A 6,000-nucleotide genomic window follows, 5' to 3' on the forward strand; every position below is an offset into this window, starting at 1 on the left:
AGAGGTGGAGGACTGAGCCAGGGGAAGAGGAGGAGGGCTTGGTGTGGGTGGCGGCCGGGTCAGGGTGGGAGCAGCTGTGGCCTGAGCCAGGAGGAAAGCTCTACTGTGCTTCTGTGCCCGTTCAGGGGTTTCTGGTGTCCGTGTTCCACTAGCTTGGCGATATTCTCCTTTTCCATTTTCCTTTCACTTTTTAAAGCTGGGCTTCCCTTCACTTCTCACCTTCCTTGAAAATGGGGTGGTTTTTGTCCTTGTGGGCGCTTCCCCTCCCTGACTGACCGTGACGTTCCTCTGGGGCACTGGTTCAGCCACGGCACCCGCTTCTGCCCTGGAGACTCTGACTCCACCTCTCCGTGCTGGAACCCGTATTTCAAACAAGCATTCTAGGACGTTCTTAGGATGTGTAGGAAATACTGCCTTAAATATTGTAAAAATGTCCAAGGTGTAACAAAAAGAGAAAAGCTTCTCTGTTCAGATGTGCTGCTTTTTGCATCTGGAGTGATTTGAGGTGTGAAACTAATATTTTAAGCAGCATGTAGTCTTTTCAAATGATAATTTATAATAACATCAAAACATCTAAAAGTGTTTTTAAAATCCCAAATATCTTCAATCATCAACATTTTATATGCTCCATGAGGTCCTCTGATGCTACTACCCATGAATCAGACATAATTGAATGCCATTAGTCTCTTTAAAGTGTGGAACTCACACTAGATAATCTTCTAGGTCAAGTCCAAGTGTCCTCTTTTGGGTCATTTACTTGGAATGAGCACAGAGCCTCAGTGCCCTGGGACCAGGGAGTAAACGGTGGCTTCCTGTAGCAACCAGATGTTCAGTGGACGAGGGACAAAGCCCCAGCCAGTGCAGCTGCTCATCCAGTGTGACAGTTTCCCCTGAGCCAGGCCTAGCTGGGGGTGACATGAAACGTTCTTTTGTCTGACAGACTTTGGACCCTTATCTGGAATTGCAGCAGTCTGCCTGGGGAGAGAGAAGTCGGCATGTCACCAGGAGAGAAAGTAGCGTGTCCGAGATAGTTCCGAAAGGTATGCCAAGGGAAGAGGAGAGAAGACTCCAGAGGGAACTAAGCTAAAAAAGTAAAAAGGTTGGGGTCTAAAAGTGTTTACTCAACAGGCAAGTAATTTAAGGAGCCTTGACTAGCCATACAAAAGGGTTTGTGGTAAGAAAGAATCCTGTTGGATTTACACTGCATTTGGCTTTACCTCTATAATTTATTTACCAGCCGGTTTCCCAGACACTGGTATGCATTGATGTGCACTCTGGCACATCGGCCATCTGTTTCCAGTGAACTCCCTCTACAGAGCAGCTACCGGTGCGGACTGGTGGCAAACGAGTGAAGTGTTAGACCCACTGGCCTTCGAAGTCCGTTCCCTCATTACTCCTCTCTCAGAGCCGGGCACGGAGAGCTGCTGCTTTGAAAGAGCCCCGGATGGGCCTTGGCAGGCATCAGAGTCACTTACAGAACAAGGTTAAAAGACAAATCCCTGGGCCCCATCCCCAGGAATTGTGACTCGGTAAGTCTGCGACAGGGCCGGTGGCTGCGGTTTTAGCAGGCACCTGGGGTGACTCTCTCTGATGCCAGTGGCCCAAGGGAGCACAGCTTGATGAATCCTGGCTTAGAGAAGATGCCCTCTGGGTTGGCGTGTCAAGAGAAACTGCCCTGCCTTCTGGATCCAGCACATTCCCTGGTTCTGATGCTCCCCATCAGCTCACACTTGATGTACAGCTGCCACTTGGCCCTGCTGAGCTGGGCAGGCTGATCTGTGGGGCTCAGTGTGACGCCCCCCCCACCCCGATTTCTCTTTATTCTGTTAGAACGACTCCAGGAGGTTGTATGTGCAGTGCCAGGCTGTTGTGGTGGCTGTGCTGGACCTTCGCCAAGACACTGAAGAGGCGGAGGTGATTCTGAATGGTGTGAACTTCCAAGCTGCTCTGACCACCACCGTCCAAGTCTGAGCCAGACCAAACTCCCCATTAAATAGAAAGGCGTCAAGAAGGTAAGCCTCCTGCCCTCTCCTGTCCTTCTCCCCTCGAGGGCTGCTGGCCTAGCTTTGTGCTCATGCCTGTTTTAGGCTCCTGTTAAGGCAGGGTAGTGAGAAGCTAGGAAACCTCCCAGGCAGGTGGAAAGGGGAAACTGAGGCAAGAAAATCAAATAGGGCCCAACAGTGTGAGCCACTTACAACCAGCAAGAACTTAACTCCCCTCACCAAGGGAACGCCCCTCTTCTTCCCGTCCCCGCCTCAACTGTGCAGGTACCAGGCACGTGCTGGCCCATGCAGGTCTGGAATGGCTGGAGCCACAGGAACCAGATGGGGCTGTTCCAGGGCAGCCAACGGACAGACGGATGGAGGTAGGCAGCTGGGCAGGCAGTGGGGAGTGACCTCCTCTCCCCAGACTGGCCAAGAGAGTGTGGGAGGAAAATTACTGGATCTTCCCTAGGGCCAAGGCCCCTGGCCTCTGTCACATGTGAAGAGGACAGTTTGTGTCCCTTGAGGGACGTGCTGCTGCCTGGGGAACGTCCTCAATCCTAACCCAGGGAAGGAGCTGGGGAGGTGGGGTGGGCGGGCTTGGCTTCATGTCTGTGGATATCCATAGCGTGGGGATCCCACCTGAGAACAAGGACTGGAATTTTGGAAGCTGAGATTTCAGTGTCCAACGTGGTGTTTTCTGGAGGTGAAAGGGGCATGGGCCTTGAATAACAATGTCTGAGTTGTATTTTTGGCTCCCCAGCTGCCCACTAATTGGCCTTGGACAGCTTCCTACGTGCAAAGGGCAAGCAGATCAGTTGCTCAGTGATGTAAGAACAGTGAAGCAGCTCCACAGAGGCAGGTGGGTCTTTCCCCTTTAAAACAAGTATTAAAACGCATGCCTCCCTGTTCAGGGAACTGGGGTGAAAAGGATTGACGGGGGAAAACCACATGCAGTTTCCAACTTGTATTTCTTCAGTGGTTATCAGAAAACCAGCACTGCCTGGTGAATCTGTGATGTGCAGAAATAGATAAGAATGTTTGCAGGGGAAGAATATTCTCTACAACTTACTAGTTTTAAAAGTTAAATTGGATCATATTACTTCCTTGCTTAAAACCCTTCCTGGGTTGATCATCATTCTCAGAGTCAAACCCACACCCTTCCCATGGCCCAGGAGCTCTGCCCTTGGTCTGCAGCCCCATCTCCTGCTGCTCTCATCCAGCTCACTCAGCTTGGGCTGCCTGGGGCTTGGCTGTTCCCTCTGCCTGGAGCGCTCTTCCTCCAGAGCTTTACACGTCTGACTTGTGTGGAGGGACAGGCCCCCTGAGACTGGCAGCAGCCCAGAGGGAAGCAGCAAAGCCAAGAGGTCAGGAGAGGGGGTTCCTGCTGATGTCACACAGCAGCCAGGCTATGGGCTGTGTGACAATAGAGACTCTGCCTGCCTCACCCCTGCTGTGCCCTGGTGTCTGGACAGGCCCAGCATGCTGGGTGCTGGCCTTTTCCCCAGAAAACCACTTCTGTTACTGTTGGGAGTCCCCCTAATAAAGCCCAAGTACTGCACCCCTATATGCTTCTCTGACTACAGGATGCCCTGCCCCAATTCTGTGCAGAGAGGATAAAAACAGAGTGTCCAATACATCTTTCTGGAGCATCAAGTTTATTACAGAGTTTGGAAAAAGCAAGTACTTTAATTAAGAACCTCTACAAGCATGGGAGCAAAGGAGAGCAGGGGAGGGGAGACGGGTCCCTGGAAAAGCAGTGCAGTCTCTGAGGTTTCATTGGGTGGGGGCTGAGGGCTGGACCGACAGTGAGGGCCGCCTCTTTTTCTGACCCCCAGGGGACTCCACGTTGTCCTCCCAGCTCATTCTGGATAAGATGCTTTTGAAGGCCACCAACATGCTGATACCCTCCTGATGTGAATCCTGTGCAGGAACACTGTGGCGGTTTGCACACGTCCACCTTCCGCCGGACCCAGTCCTCCTGCACACCCAGCGTGTGTGTCCAGCCGAGCTCTCACCCGCAGCTGTCTGTGTGCCGCCTCTGGCTCGTCTCCCACACCAGTGACTGGCCTCCCTGGAGCTCAGCACCTCCAGGTTCAGCATCTAAAATGCAGGAGGTGCAGCCCCGCTGGTGTGGCTCAGTGGGTTGGGTGTCATCTTGCAAGCCACAGGGTCCCTGGTTGGATTCCCTCTCAGAGCGCATGCATGGCCAGGCCCCTGGTTGGGTCCCAGGGTCCTTAGATTTTTTTAAAAATGTATCTGTTATAGGTCATGCACAATTTTACACGTTACATTGGTGTGACTCTCTTTTTGTTAGTGGACAGCCTACACCAGCTACATTTTTAAGAACCTAAAGATCCTCCTAGCCACCCCCTTCAGGCTGTGGCTGGGGCCAGAGGGAGAGGCTGGGGTCCCACCACCCCGATCAGAATCTTGTAGGCAGGAATTGATGCTGCTGCTGTGGGCAGTGGGGGTCCCTCAGGGCCACGCTGGAGGGCTGGGCTGGGGGTAGGGGAGTGGTGGTCCTTGCTTCCATGATGGAGCTGGAAGTGGCTGACCGGGACTCCAGGCTGGGTGGGGGAGCAGGCGCACTCTCTTCCGTGATGGAGGGGGAGGTGGCGGAGCTGGTGTCCGGGCTGGTGCAGGAGTGGTTGAGGGCACTGCAGCCTCAAGAAAAGGCTATAAACAAATTATAAAACAAAATAAAATGTACAAACCAAACAGGTAAAAAGAAAGAAAAGCCAAAATGGAAAAAAAATGAGAAAACTGAAAAAAAAATGAGAAAGAAAGCAAACTTGTCCAAATGCAAACAGGTCACCCCAATCAGCTTCCTGGGCTCTCACAGACAAAGAGCTCCACCAGCCACAGGGACCCTGGTTGGGCTCCAGCGTCTGACTGTGGTCCTGCCTCGGCCATGCACAATTTCTGTAGAATTACATTGGTGTCACTTTTGTTTTTCTGTGATGGTGCTTGTTAGGTGACAGCCACAAGCATATACCTTTTAGGAAAACCTGAGGACCCTCCTAGCATGGATGGGGCCAGCAGGAGAGGCTGGGCTTCCACTATCAGGTCTTCAAGTTGGAGACATTTTTCATTGGTGGTCTTTTAGGAATCCACTAACAGTGCTGGTGCTGCTTCTGCTGTGGGTGGGGGAGGCCCCTGGCCCAAGCTGGAGGGCTGGGCTGGGGGTGGTGATCCTGGACTCTGGACCCAGCTAGGGGTGTGATGATCCCTGAATTCAGGCTGGCTGGGGTAACCATAGTCCTCTAGTTCATGATGGTGGGAACTTGGTGGTCCTTAAATACATGCAGGTTTGGGGACTGGCCATCCTCTCCTCCACGCTGGCTTCAGCTGTCACCCTCACTTCTGTGCTGGCTAAGAAAGTGCTCTTCCTCGCTTCCAAGATGGAAGGGGGGAGCGGGGTCCTATTGTCCACCTGGGTCTGGGGGTGCTGCATTCCAGGGTGGGCGGGGCCATAGCTGAGGGAGCAGCAGGTTGAGCTGCTCCCTGCCCTGACGGCTGAGCCTCTTGGCTGGAGGGAGCCCTGCTGCTGGGCCTGGCGAGGGGCAGGGCCTGACCCTGACTCTGCAGCCTTTCCTCTCGTGTGCTGTGGTGTCTGTGGTCAGACAGGCGCCCGTAGCACTGTTCCCTTCCTTTCGTTAGGAGTCGTGTATCTCACGATTCTTGAAGCTCTTGTCTTCATTATTTATGCCACCTGGGGACCCGTGTCGTGTCACCCCAGGGTGTCTTGAGTGTGGCCTCAGCTCCTCCTCCTGGTATATGTGACCCGTGGGCCTTTCATCATATTGTCCAGCCTTTCCTCTTGGTCTTTCGCTGCTGTCAGCCATCATTAAATTTTTTTTAAACTTTTTGACCTTGTATTGACACAAAGTGTGTGCCCGGAACTTCCCACTCTATTTTCTCCTTCAGTTTATCAACCTTGTCCCCCTGAAATGGGGCGTTTCTCATCACCATCCTGTAGAAAATGAGCCCCAGATTCCACACGCCCACGTTCGGG

This window comes from Phyllostomus discolor, chromosome 13 (genome assembly GCF_004126475.2).
Source record: "Phyllostomus discolor isolate MPI-MPIP mPhyDis1 chromosome 13, mPhyDis1.pri.v3, whole genome shotgun sequence".
Taxonomy (NCBI): domain Eukaryota; kingdom Metazoa; phylum Chordata; class Mammalia; order Chiroptera; family Phyllostomidae; genus Phyllostomus; species Phyllostomus discolor.